The following is a 19,114-nucleotide window of genomic DNA, read 5'->3' as shown; positions in this document are numbered from 1 at the left end:
ATGTTTTATCAACATTTCCCAAAGCAGAGCATAAATGATCTAATGTAATATATATCATCCTTTCAACCTAATCTAATGAAAATATTTGGAAATGAACCTCATCAGCTTGAGGAATAGATGAAAAGAATATAGAATTTTTGTAATATCGGACATTGAAAACTCTCTCATTAAGAAATTACAAATACACTCATGGGTTCAGCTAGACCTAATCAAAAGGAAAATATCAAAAGTTATGATCACTTGGTATGAACGACCTTTGGAGATACTCTACACTTGGCTCTTTTAGAAACAAGTTTTCTAATTATTACATAAAGATCCCCGTAATTTCTTCCCATTATAGGGTTCTTTGGAAAAAAATTACTTCTAAAGACCAAAAATATTTCTCACATTTCTATTTTGTTGAAAAATTCAACATCAGTTATTGTTGTTTTTGTTTATTATATGACGTCAGCATATATATAGAATTAAATAAAATGTGACATCTGTGTTTTAATTTAATGTGCTGTGTTGTTGTTTTTGCTTTTTTTTTTCAATGTAACAGCAAAAGCGACCTACAAAAACAAAGGATTTTCCATTCTTAATTTTAAGTTTTCAGGTGGTTAAATAAATAAATCAAACAAACAACAACAAAACAGCATAAAGATTAAATACATATTTATTTTTGAAAAATTGTCTAAGGGACAAAAATATTGAGGGTATTATGAATAAAACTAAAGATATCTAGTTATAAAGGGGAGACTAAAAAGAGTTCTAAAAGGTCTCCATTCAGAAGAGTATTTATACATAATATCATTTTCGATCAGGCTCTTTTACATAACTTTTAAAAGATGACTTGTGTGCTTGTATATTGGATCTTTCACGGAAATCTGAAGCGTCGATTGTAGTTTTTTGAATAGGTGTATGCTTTATTATCCGATATCTTAGTCAAAATAACAATTATATCTCGATAAAGTTTTTTCAAATATAGGGTTTAATTGATTTGATGTCTATAGTGTGAAACAGAAAGCATGGAATCAGATAGAGCCAATAAAAAGACGCCAGTGAGGTGTATATAAACATACTTTGAAAACTTCGGTTGTACAATTTTTCAAATTATTTTTATTCAAATAGTAAATAGAGCGATACGATTTTCCTCAATTAACTCATGTCAGCTAGAAACATCACAATTTAAGACACGATATCTCCTTATGTGATGGGGTAATTCTGAGTCGGGATTCGAGTTCAAAGCAGTTCAATCTTTAGACAATCATTTGTTGGTATCTATTTAAACTCATGCAACTATCACCAGCAAAGTCTTTGACACTACTCGTTACTACTACATAAAGTAAAACTTAACCTTTGACAGACTTTCTTTTGAACCTTATCTTGCAAAAGTTCAAAGTTCTCAGAGCTCCAGCAGTCACTAATCTATCATATCGGAGAAACATATTGCACATTGTGATGATGCTCTAAAGAATCAATTGAATGGGAGACTGTCTCCGATAAGCATCCTAGCCCTTTCCTGTACGCGGTCAAAATAGACTTTGAATGGCTTCGACCAGCGATGAATGTAACCGCAATGAATATAGAGGTTTATTCTTCCATATTTTTGGATGGTTTCGTCGCAATAGAACTGGAGCTTTGATAAAAAATTATATCTCTGACGTAATCTGTAAAAGTGTTGCGATGCCAACTGCACTCCCATTCGCGAAATATCAAACATTAAAAGTATCGTATATGCACCGATAAACCGCTATTATGTTTGTTTGAAAGGAGGATGTAATAGGTCAATATCGGTCTTTTTTTTCATTTCCTTTATAGGAAAAATGTTGGTGGGAAAAACAGGATACAGTGCTCTATTCTAATATTATCGTCCGATGTTCAGAAACACAGTTTCATGTACGTTGATAAGTTAGTATTTATTGTTCTAGTCTGTTAGACCGGAGGTGGTGAATGCGATTCGAGTCTGAGGCACTGGTAAAGGAGAGCACAACGCGCTTGGTAGTGACTTAGGCGTATTATATCAGATTTGATGTATATATCATCCTTTCAAACTGATTAATCTCGATAAAAACTTCACAATTGAAAAGAAAGTGTTCCAGAGTTCCAGTGACTATCCCTTATGCTCTATTTTCGTCTAATTTAGCCTCATTTATTCTGACGAGGCTTCTAGTTCTGTTCTCATTAGGACCATTTCATAGAATCTTTGTTGTTCAATTCACTGTTTAATTATACCAAGCGGACGTATTCGATTCTTTTGTCCATGTTTAAAAATTCAGCTCTTGTTGCATTAAACATGAGTCAATGACGTATTGAGTCATGATAACTTCTTCAAGTTCCCTTCCCTTGTTTAACTTGATGTACACTCTTAGAGATTTCATGCTGCAATCCACAGTATTATTCATAATATACTGATGGTATTTAAGAACATAATGGTCAGCAAGTAATCAAGATTGAAGTCCACACTGTAGTCAAGACGGTATCCAAACTAAAGAAAAGGCTGCATTCCAGCCTATAGTTACCATTACAGACTACAATTTAGCCAATATTGTAATCCAAACTACAGTTAAGCTTAGAATATAGTTCGGACTCTAGTTCTGACTATAGTCCAAACTATAGTACCGAATCTAGTCCATACTTTAGAATATCCCAATAATATTTCTGATTATTTCGGTCGAATGTATAGGTTAGGTTAGATTGATAGGGGGATGTATACTACATGAAATCCGAAGAAATATACCTAGGCCACTATCGGGCCTGTTGTGCGCTCCTTTTCATGAAAAAAATGATCACTGAGTATGTTATTTTTCAATGTTCAGAAACTCAGTTTCCTGGATGTAATTCTTAAGAATATTCCAATCAGTGTTAGTCAGGAATGTTATTTCCGGAGGAGATTTCTCGTCTTGCTCTCATCGGGTTCACCCCATAGGATCTTTGTGGTTCTATCCACCGTTTCATTATTTCAAGAGGCCTTATGGATTCTCTCATCCATATTTTTAATTCAGCTTTTGTTGCGTCGAACGGTTTTGCGACAAACAATCCTTTGCCAATAGTGAGCTTACCACGTTTGTTAACATTTAGACAACGGATGTGTATAAAATTTAGATTTCGACAACGTATTGTTGCAATGTTGACAATGTTGCGTTGTGTTGTCGTACGTATGTATATACTTTGACAACGGATGTTATTGAAAAATTATGAACTCTTTGGTGTCAATTTGGTACCAGGTGTGTATATTTCCTTTTCCCTCTGTGTGGGAGAGTATTCAGTTAAAGCTTTCTTACAATCCAATATGGTCTCAGATTAAATTTAATTAATATGGTCGAATGTATAAATTTTATACAAATTTACAATTCCGCTGAACTATCCAACCCTGTGTATGTTACCAAAATAAAAATGCTTATGTATGAATATGAGGAAGGAGGTGGAGGTGGAGGAGAGACACAGAAAATGTAACAAGAACTAGAAGCGGAAAAACATCAGTTGGTTACATAACATTTTGCCAGTTGGTATTGACCAAAAAAAGGTTTTGCATTGAGTTTTGGCCATGTTTACTTTTTGTTTTATAAATATTTTAAGTTTGTTGTTAGTTTTTTTTTATTAAACACTAAAACTATTTTTTAATGTTGTCATATAAAATGTAGAATTAAATGTGTATATGTATGTAGGTATTTAGTAAAGCAGTTGTTTAGTTTTTTATAATTAATCATTTTAAGTGTAATGGTATTAGTTAGTATCTATGTATGTAAGTATATTATAAAAGTGTTTGTGGCTAAACACACATATTAAGGCAAAACTTTATGTTCTTTTTTTTCTATAAACTAAATAAAATATTTATTGTATAATTTTTCCATTTTTTTATGTTATTTATTTAGTTTGTTAATTTTTATTATTATTATTAATTTAAGTTTTTTTTCTTTTCATTTATATATTTAATTGAAATTAGTTGACAACAAATAATAAACAAACCATATAGTGAAATAGTAAATATTAACATTTAATTATAAAAAAGAAGTATAATTAACTAAAAAAAATCAGGGTGACCAGAAATATTTCATACAATTACACTAACCTAAGAAGATACCCAGCTAGCATTTGGAAGATTGTTGGATGATTTATCAGTAAACTGACTAATTTTTGACTCCTTTTGATGACCTAAACGTGATTAATAAGTTGAGCGCTTAAAAAATGAGTCGAAAATTATCACGATATATGATTGAAAACTGATTATTTGAATAACAATAACAAAATGTATAGCAATTATAAATTGATCATTCTGGTGTTTAAAATATGATGGTTCTAAAAACTTATTTTGTGATCATATTTCGAGCAGTTGGAAGATCAACAATTGTTTCTTGTATAATTATTTTTGTTTGCAATGGAATAGCAACACTTCCACTTAAAAATTACTCAAAAACGATTAAAAAATGAGTCGAAACTGATTAGAAAATGGGCTCAGAAAAGACTCTTTTAGAAGAGTTGGCAAAAAATTTTGTGTGGCCTAAAATAAGTTGATATAATTCTCATTTCGTTTATAAAATTAAATGTATAATTATTTAAATTTGTGTGATATTTATAAAGTCGATTTTATGTCAAGGAAATTGAAATTGTATTATTTAATTATAATAATTTTATATGTTTAATGATCTTCTACGGAAGATAGTTGGGTGACTAATCACTAAACTAAGTCTAAATAATTCCAATTAATGTTTAAAATCTGATTTATTTGAAAAACAATAACAAAATGTACATTAATCACAAATAGGTCTTCCAGGTGTTCGAAATTTGATTGTTTATGAATTTATTTTGTAGTTACATTTCGAGCAGTCGGAAGATCAAAAAGTGTTTTCTGTTGTATTGTATTTGTCTGTAACAAACATAAAAATTACACAGAAAAGACTCAAAAATGACTATAATATGATTCGAAAATAATTCTAAAACGATCAGTAAGTCGGCTCATTAATGACTCAAAAGAGATTAAAAAATGAGTCAGAACTGATCAGAAGTGGGGCTCATAAAAGACTCGTTTAGAAGAGTCTCCCGACGAATGTATCATTTATTATCAGAAAAAGAGCGCATATATGGTCATTTTAATCGTGCAGAAGAGTCATAAATGACTCGAATGTAATCAAAAATTTAAAAAAATGCTAGCTGGGTAGGGTCTTATTACTGCTGAGTTTTATACGGAAAACTTTATTTATTCCTTTGAATCTTTTAGTTCCTTTTAAGAAAGTGAGAAACTCTTTTCTTTAAAAAAAATATTTCGATTACCCTGTTTTTTTTATTAAACTTAATAGTATGTTTTTCTCAATATAATTATTGTACTATGCCTGCGTTACACTGTAATTTTTACTGGTGTTTGCTATTAGCCAATTACAATTTTTATCTTGGTTCAGATCTGTATAATCTAGTACATATCCCATAATTAAATGAATGCGTTACGAAATTTTGTTGTTGATAAAATCCTGACGTGTCATTCTGCACTTTGACATTGTATTTATAGAAGTAAGGCCATAATAATTATATTTGTTAAACATATACATATATGTAAGTATTTGATAACATTTTCAACGCATTTTCCTATTTCAAATGAGAGTCCAATATACACTCAAAAAAAGAATTGAGTAATCCCTGATCAAATCAATCGGGTGTGGTGTCAAAAGTACATTAAGTACGGGTTTCATTAAAGCAAGTACCAAATATTTGATTCTAGTACGGATCTGTAAAGTATGAAAACCCTAATTTAAGCCTTTTTGGGTTTAAAATTTATTCAAAATTCACTTATTTTGCTAAATTTGATCGAATTAAAGTTAAATTTAGTTTGCGATTTTTCTTTTTGTGTATGAACTGCTTTATCAGGGTTCGAGAAATCGCTGAGAAATAATTTTTATTTCAAATGAAAGTGCAATCGATGGGCGATAGATAGTTTCTCGCTATTCAATTGACCTTAGCCTGATTGTATTTTCGGAACGATGCTACAAATTACAAAAAAGTACCTCATCCCCTGGTTTCATAGAATATTTTCTCTTTGCCTCTTCCTTAAACATGTTTCGACCAACTGGAGAAAGATAAAGTTCTTTTTTATTCCCAAAACTGATATAACTCAATAACTGGGCCATATAAACTGGTCAAGAACAGAACTGGTACTGTTCACATTATAGACCAAGATTTCAAGCTTCAATCTACCGAGGTTAAGGGACAAAAATGCCAAATATCTATATTATAGACCAACTATATAAAGTTCAGAGATCAGTTTTCATTGACATAACTCATATTGCACATAGTTCCTTTGACATCTCTGCCTGTGAGGAAATGCTAGGATTCTAAGCTATCTGCTCTTAATCAGAATTTCTTTCGCGAGGGCGTTGTATAGGGGAAACATAGTGAGCGAATTCAGCACAAGTATCTGGGATCCTAAATGAACTGTGTTGCTGGATCTGGAATCTTCTACGATGTACTTGGGGTAAGAATCTCTTATCGTCAACCGAATGCCTTTAATGTCTTTGCATAAATTAAAACACACTATGACCTTAACATTCAGGGAAATATTGAAAATTTCGTCGGCAGGCAGTTGGCGCTTCCCTCATAGAGACTATCATGGCAATGAGAAGGTAGATCGCAGGAATTTGATCTACCTTTAGTATCTCCAGATGCAGAATGGTCAAACTAATATGGTACTTTACCTAGCAACTAAAAAATCATAATAGACGGGACGGGACTGAAAGAAATCTCGATGCTTTCAGTAATAACATGACATTGGTAAACATGCAAGTCGACCTTCAGTCCCTTCAGTGTATACTGTCGCAGTTGTAAAGATAATGAATGTCAATGTGCTATATATATCTGCCTTGATGACCTAATCTCACTGTGGTAATTTTCAATAACTGACTGGACTTAAAACGTTTCACCACTTGCCCCCGAGCGATTGAGATGAAAAGCACCCTGGTGACAAGCTTTTTAAATTAATGTGTCGGTCTATGTACAATCACCTTACTAGTGAGTACTCATGATATTTAATATCATGCTTCACTTGATCACATTGCGGAATGACAGGCAGCGCGAGGAGACAATTGTCAGTTTCATCAATGGAGATTGGTTCCTACAAACCCCAACATACGCACCTATTAAATGACTAATCTCGAATATCACTCCTAGATGGACCAACAGGAGTCCTGCTATAAAAGCATGCGCAACCAAATCACAAGGCTACGTGTTCAGGATCCCTCTGTATGTCTGGATGGTATGACAAAGAATGTAGGGATTTCCAATGTCAACCAAACCCAATAATTGCCTCGACAGGAAGAGTGATGATGCTCTTCACACATTATCCTGTTAAGAGGGCAACAGCACCGATAACTTCTCCGAAGTAAAAATGCATACTCAATCAATACTAGTCTCCGGGAAAGTCATTCCCGAAATTTCTCCAAATTCCTATATCAGTTCTATTCTCAGATCAAAAAGATCATCTACGGAATGATAGGCAATTACCAAATGTTAACCTGACAATTTCCAACATGGAAAAGTAAGAGATAACTAACGGGTTTGGGAATCCAGCATAAATTGCTCTATCACATCAACCAGTGACATCTGTTGAGATGTCAATAGTACCGTCGAGTCCTTAAACCAACATTCTCTGCACAATTTTGGGGGAAGTTGCAAAGACAGTAGAAACGATTTTGAGTTTAAACCACATGCACTACGTGGAAGGAACATCAAGAAAGTTACCAGCTAGGACAGATCCTGTAAACAACTGGCTCCCTAATACCAGATAGTTTGGTTCTCTAGTTCGATACCAGGTCAAATCATTGCAAAAACCGAAGATGCATTTGATACCACACGTTTATAGTCCCGGCAGACTAAAGGTATTCGTAACACATCTATACCTCGGGAATTGCAATAACATGAAGATGATGAATGTTACTCAATGTCAAATGTAAAGAGGAAGAAACCGTTTTACATCTTCTCTGCGATTGTCCAGCACTATCCGATAAAAGAACTAGATTCCTTCACAACTACACACTGATTCTTATACTTAACAATACTACACATGACGACATATACTGATGCCTTACTACGCGAACAGTAAGAGATACCCAAAGGGTTCTGGAATCCAGCATAAGTTGCTCTGACATCTGTTGAAATGTAAATAGTGCCGGCGAGTCCTTAAACCAACATTCTCTATCCACGATGTGTGGGTTTACACCACATCCACTACATGGATCCCAAAGGGGCACCAAGCAAATGACCAGTTAGTACAAGTCCTGTGGTCAACTGGCTCCCACAGTACCAGATAGTGTAGTTCTCTTGTTCCCAGGACCGAGAATGCATTTGACACCACCAGTTTATAGTCCCGGCAGACTAGTGGTATTGGTAGCACCTCTATACCCCGGGATATTAATCGGGAATTGCAATAACACCAAGATGATGGATGTTAATTAAGGTAACATGTCCTGTGGTGGGCGGGGTTTGTTTAAGGTGACAAAGGAAAGAAACCCTTTTCCATATTCTCTGCTAATATCCAGTACTATCCAATAAAAGAACTAGATTTCTTCGCAACTACACGCTGGTTCTTATACTTTACAGTACTACACATGACGAGTAAATCGGATTCCATTCGACTCTATTTGACTGAGGTAGATGATAAGACCGAAAGGATAACGAGAAGGGACAAAGTCCAGTGATAGTTTGATAGTACATATCTTGACACACAGGACTACACAACTACAACAATTTGGATGAGCGGAATCTAACGAATGCTTAGAAGAATAGTGAAACCCTGAAACTCTTTCGCTGCCATTGTCTTGCCAAAATTAGATTCAAACACCTTGGAAACGATGTTATACCGAAAGTAAGAACATCCCTTAAGAATATTGAATGAAAATTTTGATGGATTTACGTCCGGGAGACTCGAGTTTTTAACACATCAGACGCTAGTATCTCTTTGAAAGTGATTCACTCGCCAAAAAACAACCATGTTAAGGAGATATGGATTTCTAATTTTCCTAATGTAAATCATCAAATTTCTATCGATTTATGTAATTTTTATTCAAGTGCTATTAAATGTAGAAATGTATTTGTATTTGGCAATGCAAATTCTATTTTAGACATTTTTGGTTTTCCCCTAAGTGTCAGATTTAACTGTGTTTTTTTTTTCTTCAAATAGTTTGCCATTTTTTTTTGCACTCAACAACATGTCTTACTAAAAATGTTAAATTTTGTTCTGTTTTTTTTTTTTATACATATTTTATTTTTTTGTGCCAAACTAATCAATATTTTAAAGATAAATTCGACACTTAACTAACGTGAAAAACAGAACAACGCCAACTACAACAAAAAAAAAAAAAACACAAATTCAAAAAACATGATTTTGTTGTTATCTCTAGCATTATTTCTTCATTTTTATTCTCCCACATGTCCCTGAAGATTTTCCAGCAACAAAATGTGTGTTTAAAAATATATAAAAACAGGCGAAAACAGAACGAGAAAAAAAAAATTTTGAAGAAAATTGCTACAAAGTAATTTAAGCGAAAGAAAACAGCAAACAACAATTTCTACACACACACAGACAGAGACATACATTGATATAAAATTCCATTTTTATTATATTTTTGTGTTCTTACAAAGCAGAGATATAAGTAATAAAAAAGAGAGAAACAGAAATATTTCGATATAGGACAAAAATATGCTCTCCAAAAGAAAAAAAAAAGAAAAACTCACACAATTACACACACTCGCATAGTAATGCAAACATTTAAATAAGCAAAATGTTAGACCGTTATCTTCAGCACAGGATGTTGTCGAATGGTGGAACAACAAAAAGCATACTTTCAGGCGTACACACTTACACACAAGAAATACAACAAACCTGTATAAACGTGATTTACTTTAAAAAATTTCGTTGCTCTTGTGTTATTTTATATGCCAACTGTTTATTTAAGGGTGTGTGTGTGTGTGTGTGAGTGTGCAGTTGGTAAACGATGTTGTTATAGCTGCTGTTGTGTCTAACGTTTAACGGAAATATAAAATGTTATAAGTATGGGTGATTCTAAATGTTTTGAGTCTGTGTGTATGTGTGTGTGTGTTAGAAATTTGAAAGTTCCTTTCACATACTTAAATGAGAGTGTGTGTGTATTCGAAATATGCGGCATTATTATGTTTGAAATTGAAACAGTAGGAGTATTTGGTTATATGAAAACGAAAAAATAATAACCACTCACACACAACACACAGAAACACATACTTATATAATTTACTTATATAAAAACACATCAATATGTTTTTTTTTTTTGGTCGAAAGAGCGAGCACATTTTCAACAACAAAAATAAATGGAAAACAAAAATTATCCGCAAAAATTGACATTGAGGAAGCTTAACAGACATACTGACTATACTTACTTAATTTTGAACATCTAAAAAGGTGGCAGGCTAAAAAGTTCTTGTGGAACGATAGAAAGGAGTTCTACAAACAATGTCACCTACATCCATATAGTCCAATTTGAATCGAAATGTTTTTGATGAAACATACACCAAGAACAGACAAAACCGGAATGACTATTTAAATAGTTTTTTCGGGAGGTTAACTTATACTGAGTCAGCAGCTGGACACCAATAAGGGACAATCATAGTTTAATTTATGTAAGGAGTTGTCCAAGTGTTTGCAGCACTGGAGACACACGTGGTTCCATCATATTGATCCTTTTGTGGTCCAAATTAAGAGTGTATTAATAAACTTCAACCTAACTACTCTGGAACATATCCAAACCAGTTTCTCGCACTAATAAAGACGTTCAACTTTCGAATATTTACCCCTGATAAAGCTGTTAAATCGAGCTGGAAAAGGTATGCTTAGCATGTTGAATCTGTGTTCGTCCAGAACCAGGCATACACATAGAAAATAAATGATATCATCTTCGTCTTAACAGCTTCTGCTCAAGTCGTTACTTGGTAGATTCTAACTTTTAGCATGAAACTCAAAACGCCAGTGGCAAGGTATCACAGCTAGTATCTTCCGTAGCTGTGTTCTTGGGAGATATAACAAGGGTTGGAATCTAAGTGGGTTATATATTGGCCACATGATTATCTTCATTCATCACGTCGATTACTTGAATTGTGCAAGCTAGTGGAGTTTATCAGGAAACGAGCGATTGCAGCTAGATAGTGGCATGCCGACGAAAATATCGGCGTCTTCTCTAGCTTGTGAAGTACCACTTTTCGCAAAAGAGTTAGAAATTGTATTGGCAGATAGCTGTCGATGATCTAGAATCCAAGGGCAGCCATGGTATTCTTACGGCACCGAATGACGAGCAGTTCAAATGTTGATCTTTGTTCGACTAATAAAAGCCAACTCAATATCAGTGCAAAATCAAGAGAGCTCATCAAGGTAAATGCTCAAACTAGTGCGGAACTAATTCCCCTAAGAAAGGTGATTTCAAAAATCGAAACAAATGGCGGGGAAACAACTTGCTCAGTATGGTCAACAAGATTTTGTCTCATGTTTTTAACAGGAGAATAATGAAACAACTTCCTGGTTTCCGACATTATATATACATTGACCATACTAACTAACTTATCTTGTATTTAACATTGAAAAGGCATAAAATACATTTAACACTCTGTATCACGACCCACCACCGCCCCTTGTGATTGCCAAAGGACACGCAGTTGTCAATTTTTTCAACATCGGACCATCGGACCATAACTAACTTATCTTGTATTTAACATTGAAAAGGCATAAAAGACATTTAACACTCTGCATCACGACCCACCACCGCCCCTTGTGATTGCTAAAGAACACGCAGTTGTCAATTTTTTCAACATCGGACCATGAACAAGCGCTTTGCTCAAAAAGTCCGGTCAAAAAACGGATCTTTATTGATAAGCACCTGAGTAGAATACCATACATTCATCACCATTCAACACAGTCCATAACTCTTTCTTTCGAAACATTCAAGAGAAATACAACCGACTCATTCGATCGTTGAGGGTTGGAAAGTGGCTGGAAAGTCACTCCCTGCTAACTGTTGGCTTTTTCGGCAACAGCAACAAACTTATCAAACAAAATAATTACTTCACCTTGCATCACCCTTTAAACCAGCATTCTCTTCCAGCGATTTGGGTTTAATCACCACTCTGAAGGAACCTCTGCAATAATCGACACAAGACAAAGTCCGAAACTCTGCTCTGCAGACCACTAGTGGTACCAGGTGAAATATGTTCTCTTGTTCGACCACGAGTCGAATGATTCCATGGAATGGAAGAGGAGTTAAATAACACCATCAGTTTATAGTCCCGGCAGACTAGAGTTACTGGTAACATCTCTTTTACCCCGAGATAGTAATAACTCCAAGGAGACTGAAGATTCAAGGTGATACACCTCGGGAAGGGGAAACATGATAAATGACAAAATTCTGTAGAATTTTCCATTAGTAACGACACTGGAAGATCAAATTGGATATTTCCAAATAAACCTACATTCGAGTAATATCCAATGCTCACAACTGTTTGTAAAAAAGTGTCTCTGGAGAATATTAGTTTTCTTAAACATTAAAAGAAAATGGATGAAAACCCCCAAAGATCTTGAAGTCTAGCTCGATCACACTCTTGTTGCAGGCAGATCGAAAACAAGTCGAGGAATATGTGGAATACTTTGAACAAAATCAAGAATATTGCAATGGACAGATCCGAATGGATGTAGTTTGTCAAGAACCTATGTTCCAATTACTCTTCCAAGGGAATCGTTTGGTTGCTGAAAGTCTGGCCAAGTTTTGAATTCGGCATTTTTTAGGTAACATGTTTTGTTGAAGAATCCGATCTATGTAATAACATCGTCAGACGCTTTGTGGCGTCTCGACCATGTTGTAGGACCTTTAGCAATCGCTAATTGTGCCTGAGTTCTTGGTATTTTGCTTAATGGCCTTCTTGTGCCTCCTTGATCATTACATCTCCTTTATCTTAATATCTTTTGATAAGGATAAGTGTACATCAAGAGTCTGTAAATTGGTGATCGTAAACGATCCATTTCTGAAATAGAAAACGGATGTCGACGTTTTCAGAAGGATATACAAATTCGAATCCGCCCCCTAACAGGGTGAGCTAACCTCCACAACTGACGTATTCAGTATTTCTTCATAATTTCGTATACTTCTAACTTCTCCCCATCGAATTTCGTATGTCCGATCAGCATGTCGACCCCAATCTTTAGCAATCGCCTGTGTTGTGCCTGTGTTCTTGGTATTTTGCTTAATGGTCTTCTTGTGCCTCCTTGATCTTTTGATAAGGATAAGAGTACATCAAGAGTCTGTGAATTGGTGATCGTAAACGATCCATTGCTGAAATAGAGAACGGATATCGACGTTTTCACAAGGATATACTAATTCTAATCAGCCTCCTAACAGAGTGAGCTAACCTATACAACTGTAGTATTCAGTATTTCCTCATAATTCCTTCTACGATATTTATGATTGGTGAGCTAATAACGTTGAATCTCGAGTAGTCGACGACCGAGTATTTTTCATTCAACTCTCCGTCCTAAGTCTTTGATTGTTATTTGTATTTATTCAGCGACTTAGAGCTCACTTTGAGTAACTTCTCCTCATCGGTCTCGCAAATATTTATTTCCAGAGAGTAAATAGAAGTTATTTTTCGAATGTCCCACTAGCATGTCGACCCCGATAGTAACACCGACTACTAAACTCTGGTTTCCGTTAGATTGCCATGCTCACAGTTGCTTCAGTGTTACTCAGATCTCAGTCTTTACCTTAGCATAGGGAACAGAGGAGTTTTAGTTAGGGTCGCAATAAAGCAATTAAAGAAGGGTATACCACAAAACCGCTCTTAATATAGAGGACACACGATGTGTGCTGTAAGAGATGGGTAATACTTAAAATGCATCCCTATGATGATTAAGTCCCTGTACTGTGTTTGAGTTATAAGACACCAAAGAATTGACAGTGATCCGTAAGGGTTTATTAAAACTTAAAATTTTCGCATTGGGATTTTGAAAAGAAAACTTTTTAGACTGTTCTTAAGCACACAAAACTCGGCAACAACAAAAACAGAAAGAAAAAAAGTAAATCGAAAAAAGCATGTCAAAATATTGTGTACGAATATATAAAAAAAGTTTTAAAGGAGAATAAAAAATTCTATAGATCTTAAAAAAAGTAGATACACACACCGCCCTACACAAGACAGCCAACAACAACAACAACATACTTTATTTTTTCTATTAAAATTTCTTTTTAAGGTTTTTGTTGTTTTGTGTGTGTGTGTTTTCTTCTAAGGTGTTTCTTAACATTTTTTTCTATGTCCTTTTTATCCCTTTAAGGTAAAAGTGGGCCGAAGTTTAAGTAAATATTAATTTTTTTGTTGTTTTCTTATTGTTGTTACCTTTTCCTTGTAGTTTTTTTTTTCTATAAGTTTATTATTATTTTGTTGCTGTTTTATTTATTAATATTATTTTGAAGGGTAAACTATTTTTATTAGAACAAGTATTGTCTATATAATATCCTTTGGTGTGTGTATTTTAGTGGGTTTTTTTTCATATTTTATTTCCTTTTACCCGGTAAAGTTGAGTGTATGAGTGTGTTTGTATGCGGGAGGAAAGTCTTTGTGTAATGACTAATTACCTTTAACGGTATGTATGTATATTTGTATAACTGTTTATTTGTAGTATATGTATACAAACAATACATAAATACATACATACATATTCATAGATATGTATTTGTGTATGTGGGTTAAATTTTACTACTGTCATTAAGTTGTGTTTGCCTTCACATACATAATCAAACATATAATTTTATATCTCTACACCTTTTCCATCTTAAATCTTTTATTTTATTGCATTTTTTTTCTCCGTCCGTCATTTAAAAGTTCATTTTAAACATTTAAGTTGTAATTTAAACGAAAGGGTTTCTTTGTACTTTCTTCTTTATTACAATTGACATTGAGTAATATTATTTGACAAGTTCTTTCTTATAAGGTTTGTCATACTCGACAACTTGAAATTGACATTTATGTTGTTGTTATCGATAACTTTTGACTGCTTTTGACAGCAATTTACAATTTCCTAAGGCTCTTTAAAGTCGATATTGTGTTGAAACGTCTATGTTTCTGTCATCATGGTTTTTAGTAATGACATTTTCGGGTTTAGCACAGCTTAATTCTTTAAGAAAAAAAGTATACTATAGTCTATGGGTTCCTTCTTTTTTTTGAAATTTTGGCCGTTCTTTGTAATGAACACAATCATCCATAGGGAGCCTTCATCATTAAAACGATATTGGGGTCAAAGCTTACAAAAATCTGTACTTTACAAATAGTTCACTTATTGTAATTCCTACGACGTAAGAATCTACAACATTTCCTATATGGGCGATTTCGTGACCCAACTTTTAAAATCGAAGTCTTCCGATTTGGACAAAATTTGCACCAAGGTTTTCAGCTCTTCGGTTAAGAACTGCCTGACTTAGGGGGGGTCAAAATTGGACATTTTGGTCATACAGAGTTTTATTCAAATGAGTGTAACTTTTTACCTATTGGTCCTAGCAAAAAATGTCCGAAGGAGTTCAGATAGCTATTTCACAATTTCATCTTTTAGTCCTTCTGACTGTATACTTGTTTCCCAAATATAAAATTTTGTAATATTACAGAAGTTGCGAATATTGGTCGACTCCGCTTCTAGTCTTATACTTTGAGTTATATAAATGCATTCTCGATAGGACCACGTTTTGAAGGGGAAAACGACTTTAATAAAAATGTTAGCACTAAATTTATCTTTTTGAATTTTAATAGCAAATAATGGAAACCCTTCAGACGGCAGTTTAAAAACTACAGTTTGAAACTTTTAACAATATTGTAAAGTAAATTTTAAAATTTTAAGAAAATCTCCATGTGATTTATGCACAATGAAGAAGGTAATAAAATAATAAAGAAATTAGGACGATATCTGTCAAAGATTAGCGGTACCTGCGATTTGAATATTGAGGATGTCGGAGAAAAAAATTTTTTGTAAAAAAGATGATGTTGAATAATCTTGAACTAAAGCTAATGATGAGTTGTATTTCACCACAAAACTTTATTCTGTGGAATATCTTCGGAGTATCTTATTTATCTTTAAAGAGCATAAACTGCCTTCATATCCCTGGACCAATTTGGCATCATGTCTTTATGGAAATACCGATCAGGATTAGTCCATAATTGACCCTAACCCCAAATAACCTCTCTTACAAAAAAAAAAAAAAAAAAAAAAAAAAACAGTTTATAGTTATAAAAAATGCACAAAAACAATTTGTTTAAAAAAATTATATTTTTAATTTGGAAGAGCTCGGTCCATAATTGTCTTAAGAACTCATTAAAAAACACTTCTATATGTATTAGCCTGATACATAAATCTTATAAATGAGAAAATTGTTGCGATAATAACAAAAGCATTGATTCAAGAAGTAAGAAACTAAAGTCGTTCGGGGCCGACCATATGATACCCTACACCAATTGCGAATATTAAATGTGATTCATTTTCAATAATAAATCTTACATAGAATCTTACATAGTTTCCAAATAATGTCTGTTCATGTACGGTTGTATGCTGACTAGGAAAAATAAAAAATAGATTTCAATAATTTTCAACAGCCTTCGTCATTGGATCCAGAGAAAAGTATGTGACAAATTTTAACAAATCATATTGAAAATTACGAGATTTAGCGTGCACACAAGGTTTACAAGGTCACAAAGACGGACATAGCTTAATCGAAACGTATACTTAAGTATGCCGATTTTTGGACAGATAGTAGTATATTAGATATAGTTAAGAGATAAAAGGCCCGCAGAAAGGTGCGTTTGTATGGGGGATAGGTTAGAAATTGAACCGATCCTTATAAAATTTATTGTTTGGAATTATGTTCATATAAAATTTATTTATGCCAAATTTCATCGTGATACTATGGACATGTGGACATTCAAGTCATTTTCTGAAGGGGACTTTGTATAGGGACTTGGGTTAAACGAGGCCCGAACATTACGAAAATCGACAGAGTTATTTATAATTATATCAAACTTAATTATGCTGATTTTTGGATAAATAGTAGTATATTTGAAGTAGTTAAAACATAATAGGCCCAAATCGGAAGGTCCGGCTGTATAGGGACTAGGGCCGAAATTGAGCCGATCCTTATAAAATTTATTGTTGGGAATTATGTTTATATAAAACTTATTTGCGACAAATTTAATCGTGATACTAATGTTTATAAGTGACTTGGGACATTCAAGTCATTTTCAGAAGGGGACTTTATATAGGGGCTAGGGTCAAACGAGGACCAATCATTACTAAAATTGACAGTGTTATTTAGAATTATATCAAACTTAATTATGCTGATTTTTGGATAGATAGTAAGTAGTATATTAGAAATAGTTAAAACATAATAGGCCCAAATCGGAAGGTTCGGCTGTATGGGAGTTAGGACAAAACTTGGGCCGATTCTTTTAAAATTTATTGTCGGGATTTATGTTTACAAAAATCGTTAGAATTATTAAGACTAAGTTTTGCCAATTTTTGTAGAGATAGTGGACCTTTTAACATAATTATGAGGTCAAAAGCCCTATACGGGGGTATGGGGGCCAACCGATTTCAACCATTTTCAATAGCTTTCCTAATTTCATCAAATTATCTTGAAAATTGCGACCTGCAGAGTGCGCACAAGGTTTATATGGACATACAGTCGGACAGACAGACGGACGAACAGACGGACACAGCTTAATCGACTCAGAAAGTGGGGTGTTACAAACATCAGCACAAACGCATAATACCCTCCCACTATAGTGGTTTAGGGTATACAAATTTCAGAGTTTATTTATTAGGGAACATTCCTTTCATGGTATATGATTTGATGGTGGGCTTTTAAGATTCGGCATAGCAGAATATAGCACTATTACTTGTTATAATTCTAAATTTGGTTTCAAATTTTGTTAATGGAAATGGTTTAATAGTGTTTATAGCGTTTTTTCAAAATTCATTTTATTATTATTGTTATTTTTTTATTGTCAGTTTTTTCTATATGTATATATATTTCTTTGTTGTAACTTACATTTAGTTGATGTTGTTGTAGATTTTTAGTTATTTATTGTTGTTGTTAGTTATACTGTTTTATTACAGCAAACAAAGCAGAAGAAGTTCAGATGCCAAAAGACAACAAACGAACAAAACAACAAAATTAACTAAAAAAACTAACTTAAAGCAGAAAAACTTATAAAAAAAAACTAGTTGTAATTTATGTCAAAACAACTATAAAATAGTAAATAAGTTTAGGTTTTTTTTTTATTCGAATTTCAATAATATTTTTTTAATGTTTTTTTTTTTTTTTGTAGTAAAAATAGTGATGACACTACTAGCACAGTTAAGAAAGAGGTTTTTATTGAAAATATTTTTTTATTTTTATTTGAATTTTTAATAATTTTGTTTAATTTTGCTTATTTTTTCTTGGCAGCTTTTTGTTATTTTTTACATATAAACAAATAAATATGTTTAGCACTTTTTTTTTTAATAAATTTTAAAAAATTTTTTTAGCAACAACAAAACAAATCACTTTAAAAATTGCTTTTACTTTAAGTAACAACAAAAAATTTTCGTTAAAATCTGTTTTTTTCTAATATTTTTCTAACTTTTTTTCTATAATGGTTTTTCCATTAACTATTTTTTTTCAAATATTTTTTGTTATTATTATTTTAGGTATGTATTTTATAAAAAAAAAATTATATATTTTCTGCTCGAATTAGCATTTATACATACACACACACGTAAACACAAACACACGCACTTACTCTCATATACACATTCACAGACAATAACTGTTATATATAACGGTTGTTTTTAGTAAAAAATTATCAATTCATCATTTTTATCAATGTAAATCTATTTTTTTTTAAATCTTTTTTTACTTTTTAAAAATTTTGCCTTTTTTTTAAAAAAAAACTTCTTATAGATACTTAATTTTTTTGTTTTCTAATATTTTTTTTCCACTTTAACTCTTTCTTTTTTGTAATTTTTATCTTTTTTTTTGTATATCTAACGTTTTCATTTAGTTTAGGAGTTTTTCATTTGTCTGTCTGTCCGTCTGTTATTGTGACTTAACACTCATTCGCTTAA

The 19,114-nt window shown here is 32.9% G+C and overlaps 1 protein-coding gene across 1 annotated transcript in view; it reads right to left on the bottom strand.

The window, feature by feature from the left end:
• The window catches only part of LOC119607194 (protein GDAP2 homolog), a 104,686-nt gene extending 86,175 nt beyond the window's left edge, over positions 1-18,511 (bottom strand). The window contains exon 1 of the mRNA XM_037961004.1: positions 18,057-18,511. The gene's annotated coding sequence lies outside the window, so the exon portion shown is untranslated. The remainder of the gene's footprint in view (positions 1-18,056) is intronic.
• Between the last annotated feature and the right edge of the window lie 603 nt (positions 18,512-19,114).

The sequence above is a fragment of the Lucilia sericata genome, unplaced genomic scaffold (genome assembly GCF_015586225.1).
Source record: "Lucilia sericata isolate MDLA Ls3-8-SP2 unplaced genomic scaffold, ASM1558622v1 Contig000673F_arrow, whole genome shotgun sequence".
NCBI classification, from domain to species: domain Eukaryota; kingdom Metazoa; phylum Arthropoda; class Insecta; order Diptera; family Calliphoridae; genus Lucilia; species Lucilia sericata.
This window is presented reverse-complemented; position numbering and strand designations above follow the sequence as displayed.